This window comes from Lethenteron reissneri, chromosome 65, assembly GCF_015708825.2.
Source record: "Lethenteron reissneri isolate LAM-NWPU_2019-01 chromosome 65, ASM1570882v1, whole genome shotgun sequence".
In the NCBI taxonomy this organism is placed as follows: Eukaryota; Metazoa; Chordata; class Hyperoartia; order Petromyzontiformes; family Petromyzontidae; genus Lethenteron; species Lethenteron reissneri.
The window spans coordinates 5,244,784-5,270,863 of NC_083843.1; the positions used below are offsets into that span (position 1 = coordinate 5,244,784).

Sequence of the window (26,080 nt, forward strand, 5' to 3'; positions counted from 1 at the left end):
TCCCCTTGATTGTCGATACCAGGTCAACATTTAACCGCCTCTACGGGGAGGGTTTCCACATAACTTTGAGATCCTTCAACAAGCTCCGGGATAAGAAGGCTCAGCTAATCGAGTCTCTCACCTTTCTGAAGAGATGCCGCGACTCTAAGGTAATACCAAACGCATTTACACTAACATCTGCTGCTGTAACTTCTTCTAATGCGAAACGAATTCTGTCTAGAACTAGCTTAGCTCTTATTTCAGAGAAAATCAGACTTTCGCGCACCGAACTAGATCAGTTAGACAAGACACTCTACAAATCACACTTATCTTTGAGTGCAACAATGTCCACATCGGATTGGGAACATGTAGACAAAATGACTGCCTCTTCAGCTGCCGCTATGTCGACTATTTCTGAAGGTCTGAAATCCGTTTTAGCTAAAGGACTAAACTTTGCAGTCACACCTAGACACATACCAGTTAATGATATAATTGCTCGAGTAGATGTAGCTCTCAAGGGCCTGAGTCACATCGCTGCAGACGTAGCAAGATCTGAAATCTCTGCAACCCTCAAAAACGCTAAGATGCCAGCTAGCAACATCAGCAAAGATGAGCGTTTTGAATTAGCTCAATTAAAAAAGAGGGATGACATTGTCATCCTCTCAGCCGACAAAGGCAATGCCACTGTCATCATGGACAAAACAGAATACAACAACAAAATCCAAGAACTACTCAACGATGGCAGCTATACAAAAATAACAAGTAAACCCGTAAAAACAAAGTTTTTCACTATAAATCCTTTATATGCGTGGCGGCTAGAGTCCTCTCGTCCTCTGGCTTGAGATGGCTGCCACCTATGGGTCAGATGATTGTCTGCGCGAAAGTCTGATTTTCTCTGAGATAAGAGCTAAGCTAGTTCTAGACAGAATTCGTTTCACATTAGAAGAAGTTACAGCAGCAGATGTTAGTGTAAATGCGTTTGGTATTACCTTAGAGTCGCGGCATCTCTTCAGAAAAGTGAGAGACTCGATTAGCTGAGCCTTCTTATCCCGGAGCTTGTTGAAGGATCTCAAAGTTATGTGGAAACCCTCCCCGTAGAGGCGGTTAAATTTCGACCTGGTATCGACAATCAAGGGGATTGCCCTGTCCCCAGACGACCTGCTTGTCAGTTTTGATGTGGTTTCCTTATTCACCAAAGTTCCTGTACCTGACACCATCGCAATTATTGAAGACTTGGTTCATCAAGGACTGAATGCTGGGGTACCCCCCCTGGTGAGACACTGCTTAACCAATACATACTTCACCTGGAATGGAACTTTCTACAAGCAAACTGAGGGCACCCCAATGGGCTCCCCCCTATCTCCGGTTGTTGCCAACATCTTCATGGAGAAAATTTGAGACTGACGCCATCCAGACTGCCACTCTACACCCGACTTTATGGAAGAGGTACGTAGACGACACTTTTGTCATCTGGCCACATGGTCGGCCTGCTCTAGACCAATTTCTCGACCACATCAATTCCATACACCCAGCCATCAGATTCACCATGGAAGTCGAAAAAGATGGCAAGCTACCCTTTTTGGATGTCCTAATTAAAAGGAGACCTGATGGTTCAATGAGCCACTCTGTCTACAGGAAAGCCACCCATACGGATGCTTACCTAAAACCGGATTCCCACCACCATCCATCCCAGAAGAATTCCCTCATCAAGACTCTATACCAGGGGTCCTCAAACTACGGCCCGCGGGCCACATGCGGCCCGCCGAGGACATTTATCCGGCCCGCCGGGTGTTTTTGCCGCCGCTGCCTGTCTGTTACTTTTTTCTGCATGAGAAGGACGGTCATTGGTGGAAGAGGGAGAGGGGGCGGAGTTCCCCCCAATCAGACTGCATTGATGGGCAGTGCAGTCTGTATGTCTCTGTGTGGGCAAAGTTATTGCTGGTATATTGTTTTTTGTAGCGCTGTATATATATTGGTATTTTACTAATATCAATTTTGACTCCCTAGGAAACAATGATGTCAAGAAAGAGAAAAATTTACTCGGAGTGTAGGATATTCAAAGAACAGTGGACTTATGATTACTTTTTCATGCAGTACAAGGAAAGAGCTGTGTGTCTGATATGCCAGAATATAGTGTATGTGTTCAAAGAATACAATTTACGTCGACACTATGAAACTCAACATAAAGATAAATATGATTGTTTGGTCGGAGAAGTGAGAAAAGATAAAATATTAAAACTGAAAAATACATTAACAACTCAGCAAAATACTTTTATGAAGCAGAAGCAGCTAAATATTTCATCACTGCGAGCAAGTTTTCAAGTTGCCAAGCTAATAGCGTGCACTGGCAGACCATTCGTGGAGGGAGAATTTGTTAAAGAATTCCTTCTTTCTGTTGCCAAAGAGATGTGTCCAGAGAAGGCCGATTTATTTAGTACAGTGAGTCTTTCAGGACCTACAATTACACGGAGGATTGAAGAAATGGGAGACAATTTGCATCAGCATTTGCAAAACTCCACAAAAAAACTTTCCTATTTTTCCTTGGCACTCGACGAAAGCAATGATGTTCGTGATTCTGCACAACTTCTAATTTTTATTCGTGGGACGAATGACTATTTCGAAGTCACAGAAGAGCTTGCTGCACTGCAAAGTATCAAAGGAACAACTACAGGAGAGGATATCTATTGAAAAGGTTTGCCAAACTGTGAATGGTTTGGAGCTGAACTGGGCTAAACTAGCCAGTGTGACAACTGATGGTGCTCCTAGCATGGTGGGGTCTAAGAAAGGAGTAATTGCTCGCATTAACCAAGAGATGGACAAACATAACCATTCTCATCCAATAGCCATACACTGCCTCATCCACCAACAAGCGCTGTGTAGTAAATCACTGAAGTGGGACTCTGTTATGAAAATTGTGGTATCTTGTGTTAACTTCATTAGAGCTCATGCACTAAACCACAGACAATTTCAGGAATTTCTGTCTGAGCTAAATGTTGACTATGAAGATGTTCTGTACCACACAGAAGTCCGTTGGCTGAGTCGAGGGAGAGTTTTGAAACGTTTCAATGACTTACTTCCACAGATTACAGCTTTTCTGCTTTCAAAAAACAAAAAAGTACCAGAGCTCAATGATGCAGAATGGAAATGGCACCTTGCCTTTCTGGCAGATGTAACAGAGCTACTCAACAGTTTCATTGTGCAACTTCAAGGAAAGGGGAAGCTCATCTGTGATATGCAATCACATGTCAAAGCATTTGAAGTAAAATAAGGCCTCCTCATCAAACAAGTGAAGGAGGAAAACTTCTGCCATCTCCCCACAACTCAAAATCTGTTAGCAGAAAAACCATTGGTTGCATTCCCAAACAAAACATGTGTGGATTCATTGGAAAAATTGCAAAAGGAGTTCCAATTTCGATTTAAAGAGCTTCATCTCCATGAACAGGACATACAGCTTTTCCGTAACCCATTTTCTATTGACATTGAAAATGTGAATACAATTTACCAAATGGAACTGGCTGAACTGCAGAATTGTGACTCTCTGAAAGACGCATTTAAGTCAAGCAGCCTTCATAATTTCTATGCATCTCTCCCCTCTGAGACATATCCTCATCTCAGGAACCATGCACTCAAAATGGCAACCATCTTTGGCAGCACTTATGTCTGTGAACAGATTTGTACCAGAATGAAACATTTGAAATCTCCAACCAGATCTAGACTAACGGATACACACTTGCATCACTTGTTACGACTTGCAGTGACAAATATGGAACCGGACATTGACCATCTCATTAGCCAAAAGCAGGCCCATAGTTCCCATTGAAATACTGGCAAGTTTGTTGATTTAACTTTACTTGTTCTTCATTTTAAATATTGTATTTGTTCCCGTTTTGTTTCTTCACTTCAAAATAAGATATATGCAGTGTGCATAGGAATTTGTTCATAGTTTTTTTTAACTATAGTCCGGCCCTCCAACGGTCTGAGGGACAGTGAACTGGCCCCCTGTTTAAAAAGTTTGAGGACCCCTGCTCTATACCATAGAGCCCAATGCATCTCCGACCAGGAACACATTGCCAGTGAACTCAAACACGTACGCCAAGCTCTTAAGGCTAATGGTTACTCCGACTACACAATCCGCAAAGCCATCAGTCCAACCATCAAGAAGGATCCTGTTGAGGAGCCTTTCAAGACCATCACCTTACCCTACATTGCTGGGGTCACAAAAAAGATCTCCAAAATCCTGATTAAACACAAGATCCAGGTCCGATTCACCACAGTACATAAAATCCGTGATCTGGTCCCATCTGTTAAAGATGTGGTTCCAGATATACAGTACCCTGGCGTCTACAAACTAAGTTGCCTCTGTGGTAGCAGTTACATTGGGGAAACCAAACGACATGTCTCGGACCGCATCCGTGAACATAAAGCAGACCTGAAACACGGTAGGACAAACACCTCAGCCGTGGCAGATCACTGTTACAACTCAGTGGGCTCACATGACATTGACTTCTCCAAGACAGAGGTTCTCTGCAAGCCATCTGGCTATCATGAGAGATTCGTTCATGAGGCGATCCACATATACAAACACAGAGACAATTTCAACCGAGAAGATGGATTCTGGCTTAGCAATCATTGGAAGGACGTAATAAACCATTTCGGATCTTAACTGATTGTGTTCACGTTTACGGTGACTTTCAGACCGCGTTCCACTCACTGGCATTGTATTCTCCGCAGGGAATGGATTCTTTGCTCCGCTGCAAGTTTCCCCCCACGACTCACCCATTGACACGACGGTCAATGGTACAGTGTATAATAACAAATAGTATAACATTTATATGCTTAATACAATGTACAAAGTAATATATAGTATCGTAATTGTATAGTAAACATATAGCAGTGTGATACACATTAGGGTGGGTATAATAATACATAGTGTTATATTAAAGGTATAGGGTGGTTTATAACAATACAGTATATAATTTAATGTTGGGTTTGTCTATGGCAGTATATAGTACGGTGTATACTCGTGTGATGTAAGAGAATAAAGTTTAGATGGAAGCATATTATAGAATTTTTACGACGTAGAATTGTAATGTATTACTTACTGTTAGTAACTCAGCTTATTGTAGAGTATAGTAAGTATACTGATGATGCTATACAGTTTATACTTTAGTTTTTATGTAGTTATACTTTAGTTTTCTACGTGGTTGTTTAGTAACTGCAGCTACATACTATTAACATTCCTTTCCTTTGTTAATGCTACCCCCTGCACCCTCCCTTTGGTGCTGCTGATCCTGCATAATGCATGGGCATAATATGACTTTGAAACCCCCCCGCCCACCTCCTACGCATTTCCCATGAATATGCTAAATTCCTCTTGATATGCACATTCTTTTTGTTAAGGTGCTCTTCTTCCACCTCCAACCCAGCTTATATATAAGCTCCTAGCTTGGCAGTGTCTCATTCTTCACCTGAAGACGGCTGCTTGCGTTGTAGCCGAAACGTCGTGAGAATTATTTTAATTTATTATGTTTTATTTTTATTATTTTATTACTTCCCTTCTACGTGACTTCACCGAAAGAACCAAGAAGATGAATCCCTGCAGTCACGAAAGCTTTAAATCGAAATAAAATAAATAAATAAACGAATGGCATCAAAGCACAAAGAACAGCATGGTTGGCTACGTATGGTGCGACAGAAGTTCAAAATACATCAATACCCGCCATTCGCCACAAAGTGACAGCGATGTCACCACTGTGCCTCTGCCAGGCCAGGTGGTCACGGTATAGACCCAGGTGCCATGGGTTGACCGACTGAGATGAATGGCCGATGGCAGCACCTGTGCCCCCTTCTGTGCCAACTTGCTACATTTTAGCCGCATAGTGCTCCACTCGTTGTGAGAATCGCTCCTCTGTCCTCCGTTGTTGTTGGAGGGCGACTGCCTCCGACTGCCCAGTAGCGCCCTTCACAAGCCTTCACAGAGGCCGATCTTGACACTGCTGGTACCAGTCATCGGCAACTCCACTCAGCTATATATCCAACTCTACCACATCAGTCCATCTCTTCTTGAACCTGTGCCGTGCCCATTTAGCCCCCTCTATCCAGCCAATTCGAAGCTGCTTGGGCATGCAGGCTACATGACCCAGACAACACAGCCTCCTCACCTGCCGGAGGAACTCACTGATGACGGCACTGTAGCCAGATATTTAAAGGATCCGCGAGCTCCTCACACTGTAATCTAGCCTGGTTAAACCCAGGATGGTTCATAGGCAGGCTATCCTGAATGTTTAAAATCAACACAAATGTTTTTTGAGAGGGGTTCACGTTTTGCAAGCATAGACAAGGGAGGGCATTACTGTGGCCAGAAGGCCCGTAGCTTCATATTCAACGATCGACCAGGTAGCTTTTACACAGAGCTACGCACCTTTTGATTATCACGGTTGGCTACGTTTGGTTCCAAAGAACTTATACCTACATACATTCCCTCACACATCTCCCCAAAATGCTGAGGAAGCCTGCGAACCTGTTCCTGCAGGTCACAGATCTCATCACCATTCTTTCCCTTCAAGATGGCAATAGGTGTGTGGCGCTGCAAGTTACATTATTTGCTGAAATTACAGAGCGATTTGCGATCGTGAGTTACTGACGCAGATTCCATATCCTCAGCAACCCGCGACCACTACACATCCTTGCAGCGCCGTTCGGAGAATTGTGTGCCCAGGAGAGAGAGACACACACAAATAAGGAGATGTTGATGATGATGCTCATGAATTCACAGTTGAAAAACTACTGAACTGCTGTGGATGCTCCAACGTCGCCCCGGGCAGCTCCACTGTTGGCCAGGGCAGTTCCAACGTCGCCCAGAGCAGCTCCAACGTCGCCCAGAGCAGCTCCAACGTCGCCCAGAGCAGCTCCAACGTCGCCCAGAGCAGCTCCAACGTTGCCCAGGGCAGCTCCAACGTTGCCCACGGCAGCTCCAACGTCGCCCACGGCAGCACCACTGTCGATGTGCGGGACATCGACGTGCAGGATTCCACTACCGCGGAATTGAATGATGAAGGTTGGTAGTGAAATCTGACCTCTCCGCTACTCTTACGCCCACCCCACCTGACCCCACCCACCCCTAATGTCATCCACTCAGTGGGCCGAGTCTTCTCCTGGGCAGGATCAGGAAAGTGTTATCACTGAACACGCGCATCATCAATTGGTCGATCGTTCATATTCGTTCTAGAGATCAGCGGAAAATGCTTGCTTTCGGATTATCCACGATTTAAAATTTTCCGCAGCCATCCTGCCCATCATTAGAATGGATAGTCGAGAGTCTATTGCGTGTTTTCAATGGCTTTGTGCCGCCCCCTAATCGCCTCCTCTTCATTCTCCCCCCCCCCCCGCTACTCCTGCAGATTCAAAACTCCTGGAAAAAGGACAAGTAACTGCATAGAAGAGAGAGGAGGCAAGATGTTAACCACCTCGCCTGGGATGCATGAGGTTGTAGGTTCCATCCCGACCCTGAAGCTCGCTGTATTTTTGGATTTTGCATGTCTCCCCCCCCCACCCCTGTGGTCACTTGGATTATTTGGGTCTTCTGGTGTTGCCCTCCACATTTATGAACGTGCCTTCAGAGTATATTTATTCACTTTATTCTTATTTTTCTATCTACGTGACTTTACCGAAAGAACCAAAGAATATGACTTCTTGCAGTCACGAAAGTTTTAAGTCAACAGTATTTTGGCTGTTAGAAATTTCCGCTTGATAAGCTATCATTTGTGGCCAGGTCACTTCTGAAATAGAGCTAAATAGTTCAGTGGGCCTTACGTGGCTTGATTTGTCCCGATGAAACGTTCCGAGTTTGCTGTGGGATCGGCCACACAATGAGAGGGCCAGGGTACGAGAAGGTTGGTGGAAAATTGAGATCACATTTCATGTTATAAGCGGTGGTTGCGGCAGTGGTGGTAAAGGTGGTGGTAAAGGTGGCGGTGGTGGTATTAAGGTTGTGGTGGAGGTTGTGGTGGTAGAGGTGGTGGTGGTAGAGGAGTGACGCTCACAACAACGAGCAGAGCGCCAGGTGGCTAAAGCACAGCAAGTTGGCACAGTAGGGGGCACAGGTGGTGCATCAGCCAGTCGTCTCAGTCATCTCAGTCGACCCGTGGCACCTGGGTCTGCCCCGTGACCTCCTGCCAGCGGACTTTCGACACTTCATGTATTCTCAAGGTGCACATGGCCTGGCACAAGCGTCGTGGTGACGTCACCGCCACTTAGTGGCAAATGGCGGTTGTTGTTGGTGGTAGAGGTGGTAGTGGTAGTGTAGCAGTGGTGTAGCGGTTAGCGCTACACTGCGCTATGAACCCGGCGACCCGATTTCATTACCCGCTCGCGGCCAACACCAGTGACGATTATTTAAACGAGTCCTGGGCCTCTCCTGGGTCGACTCAGCCTCAAATGAGTACCTGGTGTGGTGTGTAAACATCGCCACTGGGGAGACAAAGGAGGTCGGGCGTGGTGCTGGCCACCCACCCCCTCGTGTACCCTTTCGGCCTTCATAGGTGCTCGCTAACAGCACTTGCCCCAACAGTCTGTTAAGGCTATACGGGGATCTTTGTTTTGGTGGTGGCGGAGGTGGTGGTGGAGAAATAATAAAATGTATAGAGACGAACAGGAGGTGGTGGTAATGATGATCATGTGGAGGAGGAAGATAGGGAAGAGGTGGTGGTGATGGAAGAGATGAGGTGGTGATGATGATAATGGAGGAGGAGGGGATAACGGAGGAGGAGATAAGGGAGGAGACAGAGGAAGGAAGAGTTGAAAGAAGATGAGTGGGTGGGTGACTGGGTGGGTGAGTGAGTGGGCAGGTGAGTGGGTGGGTCAGTGAGTGGGTGTGTGGCTGAGTGAGGGTGGATTATTTCAAGTTCAAGTTTCATGTATTAGGTATAGCCCTGTGAGCCATGCGGCTCTTGAGTCGGGTGCAACCGCAACAAACAATATAAGAACAGAGAACATCATAAAGTGACGACGCGCAACAGAAACATCCTGGAAACACCAGCAAAATCTTCCAAAAAAAACCCCACTGTATTACAACGCTGTGTGCAAAAATCCCAATATGATGCAAGTCAAACAATAACAACCATAAGACGTAATACTAGGGTTCTTCCCCCTTTTTCCGGCAACAAAACTGAAACCTTTCCACAAGGATCCACATCTGCATTAACCACAATACTTGCAGTCAAAATGCAAACAAAAACACACTGATAATATATGCATTGCAGACACTAATCCTTGTAAAAAGGCTTCAGCTCCGTTGCCCAAAAAATGGGAAAACCCCCATCATTATATTTTGGTACTGGCAAAGGAGTTCTAATGATGACCCATAAGACAATTTAGAATAAAGTTATTAGGCCAACTCCGCACTTCTGCAAGAAACATGGCTTAACCATGTTTTCGAAATCACCAAAATAAAGCTATAAATACAATGTAACAACAGTAATCATATGAACTTTGATTCAAATTTAACAATAAACGATATACATAACATGTACGACTAAACTTGCAGCCATATCTGGCAGCATGACACTCCCAGTGTATGATGTGTGAGTGAGTCCGTGTATTATGAGTGAATGGGTCAGTGGTTGTGTGAGTGTATGATCTGTGAGTCAGTGTATGATGTGTGAGTGAGTCAGTGTATGATGAGTGGGTGTATCACGGCATCCTCCCCGCCATTGCGGTGGGTGGGTGAGTGGGTGTGTGGGTGAGTGAGGGTGGATGATTTAGTGGGTCGGTGAGTGGGTGAGTGAGTAGGTGGGTGGTTGAGTGAGTAGGTGGGCCGGTGAGTGGGTGGGTGAGTGAGTGAGTGAGTAGGTGGGTGGGTGAGTAGGTGGGCAGGTGAGTTGGTGGGTGGGTGAGTGAGTGAGTGAGTGGATGATTTAGTGGGTTGGTGAGTGAGTGGGTGGGTGAGTGAGTGGGCGGATTATTTGCTGGGTGGGTGGGTGAGTGGGTGAGTGAGTGAGTAGGTGGGTGGGGGAGTGAGTAGGTGGGCAGGTGAGTTGGTGGGTGGATGATTTAGTGGGTGGGTGAATGAGTGAGTAGGTGGGCAGGTGAGTTGGTGGGTGGGTGAGTGAGTGGGTAGATGATTTAGTGGGTGGGTGAGTGAGTGGGTGGGTGAGTGAGTGGGTGGATGATTTAGTGGGTGGGTGAGTGAGTGGGTGGGTGAGTGAGTGGGTGGGTGAGTGGGTGGATGATTTAGTGGGTGGGTGAGTGAGTGGGTGGGCAGGTGAGTTGGTGGGTGGGTGAGTGAGTGGGTGGATGATTTAGTGGGTGGGTGAGTGAGTGGGTGAGTGATTGGGTGGATGATTTAGTGGGTGGGTAAGTGGGTGGATGATTTAGTGGGTGGGTGAGTGAGTGGGTGGGTGAGTGAGTGGGTAGATGATTTAGTGGGTGGGTGAGTGAGTAGGTGGGCAGGTGAGTTGGTGGGTGGGTGAGTGAGTGGGTGGATGATTTAGTGGGTGGGTGAGTGAGCGGTGGTGTAGCGGTTAGCTCGCTGCGTTACGAACCCGGCGACCCGAGTTCGATTCCCGCTCACGGCCACCAACACCACCCGGCCGCCTTTGGGGAGACAAAGGCGGCCGGGCGTGGTGCTCACCACCCACCCCCTCGGGTGCCACAGTGCCGGCCTTCATAGGTGCTTGCTAACAGCACTTGCCCCCAACAGTCTATGCAGGCTACACGGGGGATCTTTGTAGTTATGATTGCGTCATGACGTCACCACGGCGCGAAAGAGATTTTACGCAGTTCGTCCTGACGTCACGCGTTTTAGTTTTGCCCGTGATATAATCCGTGCGTCATGACGTCACGTCCCTACATACCATCCAATTCACAACGTGCGTCATGACGTCACTGCAGCAGTTACCGCCCCCCCCCCCCTTTGTGCGGTGACATCAATCACGACGCGGTGACATCACTTGACCTAGGAACGGAATAGTAATTTGCGGCATGACGTCACCATCACGTTGCGTCTCAGTATTGTACGTCATGACGTCAGCACATTGCGCTATTTAAATGACCAATTTCCCTTAATTCTAGATTTGAAGTTTTCGTGACTGCAAGGATTCATATTCTTTGTGTTTTTTCGGTAATGTCACGTAGGTAAAACATTAAAATAAATTAAATCACGACGTTTCGGGCGCAACACAAGCGTCCTTCTTTAGGTGGGGACAACTTAGTGAAAGCACAACCGCTTAAGTGTGTCTCAGAGGTGGATGTGACGAGTAATTACATCAAGTTCATTTATTAGGTATAGCCCTGTGAGCCATTCGGCTCTTGAATCGGGTACAACCGCAACAAACAAAAAACAAAAACTTGAACAAGAAAACATCTTAAAGTGACTATGTGCAAACAGAAAATCCAAGAAAAGACAGCAAAATATTGCAGAAAAAGCACCGTACACCAACGCTGTGTGCAAACATCCCAGTGGGATGCAAGTCAAACAACAACAACCACAAGACAACTTAGATTGAGGCCATCAGTCTAACTCTGTACTACAACAAACAAACATGGCCAAACCAAAAAACTTTTCGAGAATCACCAAAATAAAGCCATAAAAGCAATGAAACAGTGATCATAGGAACTGTGACCGAAATTTTCACAATGAACGAGATAAACAACATGTACCACCAAACCCTGCAGCCATAGCTGGCTGCATGAGTCACTCCACAACAGCAGGAGCATCAGTCGGAGAATCAACATTTTTCAATGCACCTTTAAGATCAGTACACTAAATCAAAACACAGATCATACTTTGCAGCGATCATCCGGAGCGAAACATTTTATTTTAGGCTACTGATTTGCAGTGACAGCTAGGGGTGTACAGCTCCTCTAGAGCAGTTTTGAGAGAGGATCTCACAGGTAGTGATTCAAGTTGCAGTTTATTGGCAATAGCATTCCAGACCCTGGGGGCATCAATAGCAAAGGCCCTTCCTCCAGTATTTGTACGTCAATATGGAATGTGAAGCTGGTAAATGAGCGAAGACCTTAGGTCAAATTTGTTCTTTGAAAGAGAGAGGACATCCAGCAGATTCTAGATTTGAAGCTTTCGTGACTGCAATGATTCATACTCTTAGGTTTTTTTCGGTAAAGTCACGTAGGAAAAAAAAGATAAATAAAAAAATAATAGAAATAATAGTAGAAATAAAATAATAATCACGACCTTTCGGAGGCAACATAAGCTTCCTTCATCAGGTGTAAAAAGGCACAGCAAAATAACTGTAATAACACACCCCCTACACACACACCCTCTACAAACACAATTTGTAATGTCCCATCACAAATAACTTTCACTACAGTTATTTTGCTGTGTCTTTTTACACCTGATGAAGGAAGCTTGTGTTGCCTCCGAAACGTCGTGAATTATTATTTAATTCAAATAATAAAAAAATATTTATTTATTTATTTCTCCCTACGTGACTTTACCGAAAAAACCTTAGAGATCCAGCAGGTAGTCTGCGGATATAGTCGCGGGGGAGATGGGGGGAGGGGGCATGGTGAGTGTGGGGGCGGGGTGTGGGCTGGGAGGTAGCGTTGCGTATACCCCGAGCAACGATTGGAGTCTTTTCCGAGACCAAGGTGCTCTGCAAACCTTCTGGCTACCATCAAAGGTTTGTACACGAAGCCGTCCAGATATATAAACACAGAAATAACTTCAACCGTGATGATGGGTACAAACTGAGTAATCATTGGAAAGATTTCGATTTAAAGCTTTCGTGACTGCAGGGATTCATCTTCTTGGTTCTTTCGATAAAGTCACGTAGAAGGGAAATAATAAAATAATAAAATTAAACATAATAAAATACAATTCTCACGACGTTTCGGCCACAACGCAAGCAGCCGTCCTCAGGTGAAGAACAGGTCTGTCGGAAAGACAGCGTCTGACATTGGAAAGATGTTATTAACCATGTAAACAAGTATAACCCGTAAAAACTAAGTTTTTCACTATAAATCCTTTATATGCGTGGCGGCTAGAGTCCTCTCGTCCTCTGGCTTGAGATGGCTGCCACCTATGGGTCAGATGATTGTCTGCCAGTATTAAGCAATTGGTAATTAAATATTTAATTTGTTTTCCCTAAACAGTGTAAAATTTTGGAAAAAAATTCACGAACATTAATTGTCTCGCACAACGAGTCTGTGTGCAAAATGTCAGCTCGATTGGATCACGGGAAGTGGGTTAAAAACGACCGAAAGATTTGCACGGTCGTAAGCAAGCAAGCAAGCACGCAAGCACGCAAGCAAGCAAGCAAGCAAACTTAATATAAAGGATTTAAAAATATTTATTTACGCATATTTGTACCATCTTATTTGACAGGTACTATTCTACTTTAGCGAGTGTTGACATCCCCAGCGTTTAACAGCGCTGCCTTTTTAAATCCTTTATATTAAGTTCGCTTGCTTGCTTGCCTGCTTGCGTGCTTGCTTGCTTGCTTACGACCGTGCAAACCTTTCGGTCGTTTTTTAACCCACTTCCCGTGATCCAATCGAGCTGACATTTTGCACACAGACTCGTTGTGCGAGACAATTAATGTTCGTGAAAAAAAAATTCCTAAATTTTACACTGTTTAGGGAAAACAAATTAAATATTTAATTACCAATTGTTTAATACTGCAGACAATCATCTGACCCATTGGTGGCAGCCATCTCAAGCCAGAGGACGAGAGGACTCTAGCCGCCACGCATATAAAGGATTTAGAGTGAAAAACTTTGTTTTTACGGGTTATACTTATTTGTGTTTCGATTGTCAGCCAACACCGGTTACAACTTGAAGTCGAGGTACACCGATTGTTCTCTTTTAGCCCCGCCCACCCCACCCCAACACGTCCCATTCACTGGCTACCACATTCAGATAAGCCCCTCCCCCCACTCTACCTTAACTTGTATTTAGGAGCTTGTCTCTTGGATTTTTTCCTCACTTAATACAGTAAATTTTAGCTGTGACGGTCCCACCTGATGACGGAGACTTGTGTTGCCTCCGAAACGTCGTGATTTATTATTTTTATTATTATTTATTTTTATTTGTAACTACGTGACTTCACCGAAAAAACCTCAGAGTATTTCAAACTGAGGCTTTGTAATGTAGATGGTGTAAGTAGATAAGCCACCTTTTTAATTTTAATTTTACTTTTATTAATTTTAATTTTTTACCTACGTGACTTTACCGAAAAAAACCTAAGAATATGAAGCCAACCTTTGTTATGCTGCCGGGTAAATTAATAAAGCATAAAAGTTCAACCACCCCGGTACGTCATGACGTCAGACCTTTCAACCAACTTTTTTTTATAATGTGCGTCATGACGTCACATCCCCTGCCTCTCTTACGTCGTGCGTCATGACGTCACCGCCTCCACGTCGTCCTTGTTTTTTACGCAGCCCATCCCGACGCCTCTCGCATGTTTTCCCGTTACATAATCCGTACGTCGTTACGTCACATTCCCCCCTTGCAGACCCCTTTAACGTTGCGCGTCATGACGTCACTTTCCACAATCCTCCGCAATCACCGTGCGTGATGACGTCAACGACCGTACGCGCTGACGTCACGTCCGGTCCTTTACCACGCGGCCAGCAACCAAGAAGGCGGCCGCCCCCACAGCCGGAGCCAAACAACAGCCAGACAACAGCCAGACAGCAGCCAAACTACAGCCGCAAGCAGCCAAGCAACAGCCGCAACCAACCAGCAGCCAGCAGCGATGCCCGGGAAGATCCTCGCCGAGCTGGAGGAGACCACAGCGGCGCCCACGACGGTGAGCGGCGCTGGGCCTGAGGCCTGCACTGCGCTAGGAGAGTGCCGGGCCCGCACAGACCTCGCGTCTCGTGTCCTCTACTGCAGCCCCCTGGACTGTACTAGAGCCTCCCCCCCCCCCCCTTGTACTGTACTAGAACCCCCCCCCTTGTACTGTACTAGAGCCCCCCCCCTTGTACTGTACTAGAGCCCCCCCCCCTTGTACTGTACTAGAACCCCCCCCTTGTACTGTACTAGAGCCCCCTCTTGTACTGTACTAGAGCCCCCTCTTGTACTGTACTAGAGCCCCCTCTTGTACTGTACTAGAGCCCCCTCTTGTACTGTACTAGAGCCCCCTCTTGTACTGTACTAGAGCCCCCTCTTGTACTGTACTAGAGCCCCCTCTTGTACTGTACTAGAGCCCCCCCTTGTACTGTACTAGAGCCCCCTCTTGTACTGTACTAGAGCCCCCCCCCTGTACTGTACTAGAGCCCCCCCCCCCTTGTACTGTACTAGAACCCCCCCCTTGTACTGTACTAGAGCCCCCCCTTGTACTGTACTAAAGCCACCCTTGTACTGTACTAGAGCCCCCCCTTGTACTGTACTAGAGCCCCCCCTTGCACTGTACTAGAGCCCCCCCCTGTACTGTACTAGAACTCCCTAGTACTGTACAAGAGCCCCCCCTTGTACTGTACTAGAACCCCCCCTTGTACTGTACTAGAGCTTATTTGCACTGTGTGTGGGTCCCCCATGTACTGTACTCGCCCCCCGTACTGTCCTAGCGCCCCCAACACCCCCCCCCCACCCCCCAACAACCCCCCCCCCCCACCCCCCAACAACCCCCCCACCCCCCAACACCCGCCTGTAGGGGGGGCTGCTGCTGCTGCTGCTGCACGGCTGCGCTAGGTCGACCTGGCCTCAAATGAGCGACTAGTGCGGTGTGTGGGTGTGTCTGCTGTGTATTGACAAGAAGAGACATCGCTGTCTGGGGGAGACAAAGGTTGCCGGGTCTGACGTTGGTGCCGGGGCCCACACACAACGCACACACCCCCGACACACACACACACTACACACACCGGACACACACACACACCCCCTACACACACACACACCCCCTACACACACACACCCTACACACACACACCCCCTACACACACACCCCCTACACACAAACACCCTAAACACACACACCCCCTACACACACACACCCCCTACACACACACACCCCCTACACACACACTACACACACACACCCGACACACACACCCGACACACACTCCCTACACACACACCCTACACACACACACCCCACACACACACCCCCCACACACACACACAGCCTACACACACACACACCCTACACACACACCCTACACACACCCTACACACACACCCTACACACACACACCCTACACACACACACCCTACACACACACACCCCCTACACACACACACCCCCTACACACACACACCCCCTACACACACACACCCCCTACACACACACCCCCTACACACACACACCCCCTACACACACACACCCCCTACACACACACCCCACACACACACCCCCTACACACACACACCCTACACACACACCCTACACACACCCTCGTGTACCACTGAGCACGGACAGCACTTGGCCCCGACAGCCTGGGGGTTAGAGGCTACACCCGCGTGCTCTCCGCCGCTATCTTTGTTTGCGCGCGGGCGATTGATTTCAGCGTTGGCTCCAGCCAATTTTTGATTGAGACCCCCCCCCCGCCGCCCTCCATATGAAAGTCGAAGGCACCCTGAGCCCCCCGATTTGAGTTTTTTTCTGCGCTGAGCCAAAGGCGCTGCCGCATAATGACGTCGACGATGATGATGACGCACCAGTGAGGGCGGCCAGGGTTGGTGGGTCACGTGTGGATTTTCCCCGTGCACTGAATCCCCATCGTAGCGGGGATAGTGGTGTGGATGTAGTTATTTGTATCCTTACCCAACGGTGATCCCCGCCAAGGCGCAGCCTTACGTACATGCATAGGACGGCAGAGCTCGGTGGCTATGAGATGTTAACTACCTCGCCTGGTATGCAGGAAGTCGTGGGTTCGATCCCGACCCTGACGATGCCTGCTGCTGTATATTTGGAGTTTGCGTCTCTCTCATCACCACGGTGGCTATGAGATGTTAACTACCTCGCCTGGTATGCAGGAAGTCGTGGGTTCGATCCCAACCCTGACGATGCCTGCTGCTGTTGTAGATTTTGAGTTTGCGTCTCTCTCTCATCACCACGGTGGCTATGAGATATTAACTACCTCGCCAGATATGCAGGAGGTCGTGGGTTCGCTCCCAACCCTGACCATGCCTGCTGCTGTATATTTGGAGTTTGTCTCTATCTCTCTCTCATCACCACCATGGCTATGAGACGTTAACTCCCTCGCCTGGTATGCAGGAGGTTGTGGGTTCGATCCCAACCCTGACCATGCCTGCTACTGTATATTTGGAGTCTGCATCTCTCATCGTCACCACGGTAGCTAGGAGATGACCGAAGCCATATTCATCGGCTCCCCTCTGCATTTTTCTTAAATTGGTTCATCTCGTTTGTTGAATGATGATCACAGTGTCAGTCCGACACAGGAGGTCAGAAACCTTAAAGGTAATTTTTTGAACAGAGGCACACGTATCTAAGGTGGTTAAAATGCCCTTTTTCCACCTAAGAAATATTGCCAGAATGCATCACTTCTGCTAGAATACATCACTTCCTGTCACCTGCTGACTTGGAGAGACTGGTCCATGCTTTTGCGTTATCCTGACTGGGCTACTGCAACACTTTACTGGTTGGGATACCGAGCAAAGTACTGGGCAGACCCCAGCTTGTTCAGAATGCAGCCGCTCGAGTGCTTACATCACATACACTATTCTGTGAGCACATTACACTAGTGCTCATATCCCTTCATTGGCTACCAGTCAAATTGCAAGTGGATTTTAAGATGCTGCTATTAACCTATGAGGCTTTTTAAGGGCTCACCCCACATTACTTGCAGGAACTAATACATTTATATATTCCATCGAGGTCATTAAGATCTTTTGATCTCCAACTGCTCAGCACTCCCAGGTCTAGGGTTGTGCTCTTTTGGCGATTGGTGCTTTTGCTAGCGTGCCACCACCCACAAGCTATGGAACGCCTTGCCACTTCAGATCAGAAAATCAAGAGTCGGTAGAGATATTTAAGTCTGCTTTGAAAACCCATCTCTTTAAAGTGGCCTTCTATCTTTAGTTTGGTCGGTTGCCCTGGTTCAGTTTTTATTTCCTACTTTCCATGCATTGCTCATTGCAATTCTAGGATGGAATGCGCATTACACATTTTAATCATAATTGCAACTACCTCGTCTGGTATGCAGGATGTCATGGGTTCGATTCCAACCCTGACAATGCCTGCTGCTGTATATTGTGGAGTCTGCATCTCTCTCTCCCTATGGTCTCGTGGATTTTTCTCTCCAGGTCCTCCGGTTTTTCCCCCTACATTTAGAATCGACATGACGTTTAGATTGGAAGATTTTCTGTTTTTTCCAGGATGTTTCTGTTGCGCGTCGTCGCTTTAAGATGTTCTCTGTTCATATTTTGTTTATTGCGGTTGCACCCGACTCAAGAGCCGCATGGCTCACAGGGATATACCTAATAAATTAAACTTAAAAATTTGAAACTTATTTCGATAATTTTTGTTGCTGCTATAAATTTCCATGTGGTGATCAGCCACTTCGTTGAACTGTCTTGTGTGATAGCCAGGTCACTTCTGATATGTAAGCTACTAGCGGGAAGTACCCGGCGTTGCCCGAGACTTGGATTCCTTTCTTGGATTATTAGACGGCCTACGCGGGAGTAGGGGGGGGGTATGCGTGATGTCAGCAGGCACACTGCGTAACGCTGCCGCATGCGGGTGACATCACAGATGTGACGTCACCGCTCACTTTCCGTGCAAAATATATTCATTATTGCGCCCCCCCCCCCCCCCCAAAAATACAAAAGTCTATTTTTATACTTTTTGCATTGTGTACAGTAAGGAAGCTACCCACATGCCAAGTTTCAAGTTTGCATGTTGGGAAGTATGCTAAACAATTCGAACAGACAGACACATTCCCAAATTTCCCTTTTATATATAGACTAGCGGGAATTACCCGGTGTTGCCCGGGGGAAAATATATTTCAAAACTTAAAAACATAACATATACATACACAAATACTAAGCTATTGTGAACGCCCGGCGTGCGGTTTATCTGTACATTTGTCCGTCAACAAAATTATAAGTCAAAAAAGTTATAGAAAGTGGGGGGTAAATAGTTGATCTAAAAGGTTTCCGAAAATTGTCGACCCCCCTCGCCACCCTCAATAAATATTTTTACCCCCGCGTAGACATATATACATAAACACCCTACATACAATAGAGTGAATTGTATCAAGTGACTCTATAGTAGTATCTGACTCTACAGTAATAACTACTGACTGCAGTAGTATCTAATGACTATAGTAGTTGCCTACTCAATCTATAGTGGTATCTATTGACTCAATAGTAGTATCTACTGACTAGTAGAACTACTAACTCCATAGTAGTATCTGCTGACTCTATATTAGTATCTACCGACTCTGCAGCAGTATATACCGACTATAGTAGTAACTGCACACATTGGGGTGGGAGGGGGAGAAGAGGACAACATCACACTTTGAAGAATTACCTCAGCGTTGTCTTTTTTTACACGCTTTTATTTAACTCACTCTGTTGTCGTTGTTGTATCCTCAAATCTTGTAACTCAATTTTAACCCACTTCCCAATGTGGTATCGACTGCAAACTTGGTATACTTATGTCATACTGATGACAATACGATATATTATAAAAAAATAATTATTTTTTTACATTATTTTTTATGTTATGTTTCGGCTTGGGTCTAATTGTCCACGGTAAACTGACGTTGGCTGTAATTGCTCACGGTCCCTTACGTTATGGCAAGCTTTTGGGCCATTTCCTGGAGTCGTGGAGTTCTCCCATTAGTAGTACAGTCATGTTTAAAAAAGCGTGTTTTTCAAAAAGTTTTTTTAAATAGATATTTTTTTGCATTAAAGCGAATGATAATGTTTCCTCGCCCACACCGATCTCGCGTGTGTGTTGCTATGGGAACCACGACGTTTCGTGCATGCGAAGATGCGTGCTTTGGCGTGCGCTCAGCGTAGTAATATAATCATTAATAGTACTAAATTATCAATTTAACTACTTTAAAGTTAGAAATGTAAACCCCAGTTTGTGAGTTAAAAGCGTCGCAAGTTGCGTGCACAGACCGTCAGACGGAGAGACACACAGGCAAAACATGACTTTTATAGGTAAGAATTAAAAGTACTTGCAATAATAATTTAACGAAATAAATTTTAACATAAAAGACCCATTGGCATTGTACCGTTTAGCCATGTTACTTGGGGGAAACGTTTAACGTGCTACTTGTAAAGTTTGCATACAATAACCCTATTAAATTTCGATTTAAAGCTTTCGTGACTGCAGGGATTCATCTTCTTGGTTCTTTCGGTAAAGTCACGTAGAAGGGAAATAATAAAATAATAAAAATAAAACATAATATTAAATAAAGTATACTATTATGTTTTATTAGTATAATTAAATTTTTTCCCTTCTACGTGACTTTACCGAAAGAACCAAGAAGAAGAATAACCCTATTGTTTATAATTCATATAATTATATATTTTTAAAGCAATTTAATGATAAATGAAAATAAAACTTTGATCATTACCTGATTAAAATAAAATAAAACAACGCGCGGTAGAAAAAAACTTACGCTCGCGCGCCAAGAATTGATTCTTTAAATCGAGCAAAGGAATCGAAGGTTGTAGATTTCCTAAGAATCGGCCTATTCCCGTTTAATCGATACCACAAACGCTCACCAGATATCGATTCTCGCCTGTCCTGTATGTGGGTTGATGCCGCACACTTCATGGTCATTCCCCCCCCCCCCCCCCCCCCAAAATACAAAAGTCTATTCTTATACGTTTTACATTGTGTACAGTATGGGAGCTACCCACATGCCAAATTTCAAGTTTGTAGCATGTTGGGAAGTATGCTAAACATTTCAAACAGACACACACATTCATACTTAATTTGGAGCTTTCGTGACTGCAGGAATTACTCTTTGGTTCTTTCGGTAAAGTCACGTATAAAGAGGAAATAATAAATTATGTACGTCTCTCTCTATGTATCTCTGTGATATCTGTCTCTACTTATATGTCTGTCTATATGTCTCAGGTTCTGTGTTTTATCTCTCTCTCAAATTTAGCATTCTCAGGAAGAACGTAATCAACCAGGTAGGGTGTTGACTGTTATGTTATCCGACTCTCTGTTGTATTACATTACATTTCTAAGTATACTAGATTTGTGTTTCTATTTCAATCATATCTGATGATGATTGCTTGTGTTGCAATCGAAACGTCGTATGCTAGTACTTAATTTATTATTTTCTCTTTATACGTGACTTTACCGAAAGAACCAAAGAGTAGACACACACATTCACAAATTTCCCTTTTATATATATATAGACAAACCTCAGTGGGATTTACCTGTTAAGATAAAACGTATTCGTTTCATTTGTATATTTTCTTAAAGTGATTTGTTTACCTTTCCTAAACTGTTGCTCTCCTAGTAGTAGTAGGTTTTTACCCTTTAAACTGGTACAAAACTGACACCTTTATACAAGGCATCATGTTTGCATTTTGACTGCTTGTGTTGCGGTTATTGCAAACATGATGCCTTGTATAAAGGTGTCAGTTTTGTACCAGTTTAAAGGTTAAAAACCTACTACTATATTTTGCCACTGGTAAAGGAGGTCTCAGTGTTGCTCTCTTTTCGTGTTTGTTGTGGTAACGTTGTGACTACCCATTGTGCCCCGACTGGACCCATCTTTCACAAAGGAGCTTCACAGCTCATCGTACCCCTCCTGCAGCATCAACGGAATGTTGTGATTGTGACATTGCGAGACGCTCCGTGTTCCCGGATGTTAGGAGCCAAAGAAGGTGAAGGGAGAAAAACGGCGGAGGCAGAAGGGAGGAGACGCAGAGACCACGATGGAGGAGGAGAAGGAGGAGGAAACACCGGAGGAGGTGAAGAGAGCAAAGAAGACAAAGAAGAGAGAGAGACGCCAGGAGGAGGAGGAGACACAGACCGTCCCTGAGAAGGTGAGATACAGGGAGAGACAGAAGACACGCGGGGGGAGAGAGACGGGGGGGGGAGAGAGACGCGGGGGAGAGAGACGCGGGGGAGAGAGACGCGCGGGGGGAGAGAGACGCGCGGGGGGAGAGACGCGCGGGGGGAGAGAGACGCGCGGGGAGAGAGACGCGCGGGGAGAGAGACGCGCGGAGGGAGAGAGACGCGCGGGGGGAGAGACGCGCGGGGGGAGAGACGCGCGGGGGAGAGCCACGGGGGGACAGACGCGCGGAGAGAGAGACACGCGGGGAGAGAGACACGCGGGGAGAGAGACGTGGGGAGAGAGACACGCGGGGGGAGAGAGACACGCGGGGAGAGAGACACGCGGGGGGAGAGACACGCGGGGAGAGAGACACGCGGGGAGAGAGACGCGCGGGGAGAGAGACGCGCGGGGAGAGACCGCGGGGGGAGAGAGACGTGGGGAGAGAGACACGCGGGGGGAGAGAGACACGCGGGGGTAGAGACACGCGGGGAGAGAGACGCGCGGGGGTAGAGACGCGCGGGGAGAGAGAGACGTGGGGAGAGAGACGTGGGGAGAGAGACGTGGGGAGAGAGACGTGGGGAGAGAGACGTGGGGAGAGAGACGTGGGGAGAGAGACGCGGGGGGCGAGAGACGGGGGGGGAGAGAGACACGCTGGTGGAGAGAGACGCGGGTGGAGAGAGACACGTGGGGAGGAGGAGACGGGAAGAGAGACACGGGGAGAAAGAGACATGGAGAACTGTGTCTCTGCATGCACCTAGCCTGGCACGGGCTGCATGGTGATGTTACTGTATGCTGCCTCCCACAGTCTCCAAAGAAAAAGAAGAAGAGAAAGAGCGAGGAGACTGAAGAAGCACAGGTGACGGTGGCGATTGTGGTGATTGTGGTGATGAGTGTGATGCTGGTGCTGATTGATGGTGCTGATTGATGGTGCTGATTGATGGTGCTGATTGATGGTGCTGATTGATGGTGCTGATTGTAGTGATGGTGGTGATGATGGCGGTAGTTATTTGGTGGCGGTGATGGTGGTGGCAACGATGATGATGATGATGACGATGGAAACTGCTTCAGTAGCCCGCGATCAATGAACCCTCTGGGAACAAAAATGAAGACCATAAAAAATAAATATCTTCAGAAAAGCGATTCAAAGGAGTAAAAATTTAAACGTGTTCAGAGTATTTGCTGCTATACATTTCCACGTGAGCTGATATCGGCCACTTGGTTGACCTATCACTTGTGGTGGCCAGGGTCACTTCTGAAATAGAGCTACACAGCACAGTGGGGACTTACACCTGGAAAAATAAAGAATAGTTTAGTTGATGATATTTGTTGCCAGCACAGCTCCCAGACTGTGGAACGCTCCGCATCTAGTGACCGGGCAATCGGAGGCACTCGCGTTCTTACTTGAATCTGTCTTAGCATAATGAAGTTTTTCTTTTAGGTCAGATCGCATAAATATAAATGTGTCGTTAAAAACTAAACTAAATGACTATCAACTATTTTGATTTTATTTTACCAGGTAAGGCACCACTGGGCTATGCAGCTATTGTTTCAGAAGCGACCTGACCGTCGCAAATGCTTGCTCAACGGAGCGGCTTTTCATCATCATCATGTGGAAATGTATATCAGCAAAATGCTCTTAAACGCACGATGTTGATTCTAAACGTGGAGGGAAAAACCGGAGGACCCGGAGAAACATCCACGTGATCACGTGGCGAACATGCAAACCCCAAATATACAGGTGTCGGGGTCGAGATTACTTACCAGGCGAGGGAGATACCATCTCCTAGCCAGCCACCGAATGAAGGCTGGCACAGCGCATGCATTTCAGAGTATTTCGCTGCTGCTATAAATTTCCACACGATGATGAACAACTTCATTGCGCTGTTATCATTTGTGATAGCCAGGGTGGTCGCTTCTGAAATAAATAAGTAATATTTAAAAATACTTTTTTAAAAACACGCTTAAATGAAATGTACCGTACGAGTAATGGTAGAACTCCACGACTCAAGGAAGTGGCCCCGAAGCTTGCCACAACGTAGGGAACCGTGGTGATTTACAGCCAACGTCAGTTGACCGTGGACAATTAGACCCAAGCCGAAATATAAGATAGCAAAAAGATTGCTTAAAAAATATATTTTTTTATGATAGAATATAGTATTGTCATCAGTATGACATACGTATACCAAGTTTGCAGTGATACTACATTGGGAAGTAGGTTAAAATTGAGTTACAAGATTTGAGGATACGACAACAGACAGAGTTGAGGATACAACAGACAGAGTGAGTTCAATAAAAGCGTGTAATAAAAATATCTACACAGCTGAGTGGGGGTCCTTACACCTGGTAAAATAAAATGTTATTTAAAATATTTTATTTTGGGTGCTCGCTCACGGCACTTGCCGCAACAGTCTGTTGAGGCTACCATGTTGAATCTCTAATGATGGTGATGCTGCTGTTGCTGCCCAGGTTGTGGAGGAGGAGGTTGAAGAGGAGCCGAAGAAACCCAAATCCTCATCCAGAAACGGAAGCTCCCTCCCACCTCCCCTCCTTCCCCCGCGAGCGCCAAGGAAGAGGAGGCCCCCCTTTCCGCCGCCTCCATCTCCTCCACCACCTCCTCGCTCTCCGGCGAAGAGGTGGAGGGGGGAGGCAATGCAGAGGTGAGGTTTGCACCAACTCCTCCTGATCCTCCACCCCCTCCTTCACTTTCACTCATCCTCCTCCTCCACCTCCTCCTCCACTTTCATTCCTCCTGCTCCACCTCCTCCTCCACCCCCTCCTCCACTTTCATTCCTCCTGCTCCACCCCCTCCTCCTAGACCTCCTCCTCCACCTCCTCCTCCACCCCTTCCTCTTCCTCCCCTCAACCCACGTGACCAGCACGGAGGTCGTGTGGGACCCTGATGTTCAGCAGGGAATGGGACAGATCGCTGTGCAAGTAAACGTTGAGATTGGAGGTGAAGCCTGGTCCGCTACGTTGGGACCCCTCCGATTTGTGCGTCAGGTTCAGTACGGAGGAGTTGGACAATTCTAACACGGCACTTTCTTTCCCCCTCCCTCTCTCCCTCTCACTCTCTCCCCTTCTCTCTTCCATGTGCGACTCTCTCTCTGTAGGTTCTCTCCGAGGAGCAGATTGCCGGAGCGTTTTCCAACTTCAACATCTCTGATAAAACCATCACCCTCCTGCGTGGTAACTCACCCACACGCTCACACACACACTCAAAGACCCCCCATAGCCTTAACAGACTGTTGGGGCAAGTGCTGTTAGCGAACGCCTATGAAGGCCGGTGCGGCGCACGAGGGGGTGGGTGGCCAACACCATGCCCGGCCACTTTTGTCTCCCTAGTGGCGATGTTTACACACCGCACCAGGTACTCATTTGAGGACCGGTTCAGATAATCGTCACCGGTGTTGGCCGTGAGTGGGAATCGAACTCGGGCCACTGGGTTCGTACCACAGCACGCTAACCACCACACTACCACTCCCCACACACTCACGCACACACATGCTCACCCACACACTCACTAACCTACCCACCCACTCACCCACCCACTCACCCTGTGTCCTCTCCTCCCACCACCCCCACTCTCTGTGTACAGGCCGTGGGGTGTCGTATCTGTTCCCCGTGCAGTGCCTCTCCCTGGAGCCCATCATGGCCGGCTGGGACCTGGTGGCCCAAGCCCGAACGGGAACCGGCAAGACGCTGGCCTTCGCCATCCCCCTGGTGGAGCTGCTGCGGCAGAGACACGGGACGGGCAACGCATCCAAATACGGCCGGCTCCCACAGGTGGGGGGAGAGACACGGAGACGCGGGGAGAGAGACGCGGGGAGAGAGACGCGGGGAGAGAGACGCGGGGAGGAGAGAGACGCGGGGAGAGAGACGCGGGGAGAGAGACGCGGGGGACGGAGAGAGACGCGGGGAGAGAGACGCGGGGAGAGAGACGCGGGGAGAGAGACGCGGGGAGAGAGACGCGGGGAGAGAGACGCGGGGAGAGAGACACGGGGAGAGCGACACGAAGACACAGGGACACGGGGAAAGAGACATGGGGAGAGAGACAGAGAGAGGCAGAGAGAGACATGGGGAGGGATAGAGACACGGAGGAGATACGGGGAGACGCAGATAATGTTGATGATTTCAT

The 26,080-nt window shown here is 47.1% G+C and overlaps 1 protein-coding gene and 1 long non-coding RNA gene across 3 annotated transcripts in view; one reads left to right on the forward strand and one right to left on the reverse strand.

Moving 5' to 3' along the window:
• Positions 1 to 26,080, reverse strand: part of LOC133359397 (basic salivary proline-rich protein 2-like) — a 248,246-nt gene that overhangs the window by 208,255 nt on the left and 13,911 nt on the right. The window lies entirely within an intron of this gene.
• Positions 6,760 to 9,516, forward strand: LOC133359638 (uncharacterized). Its single transcript, XR_009757181.1, has 2 exons — positions 6,760 to 7,036; positions 7,380 to 9,516. It is a non-coding gene; the product is annotated as an uncharacterized LOC133359638 (long non-coding RNA).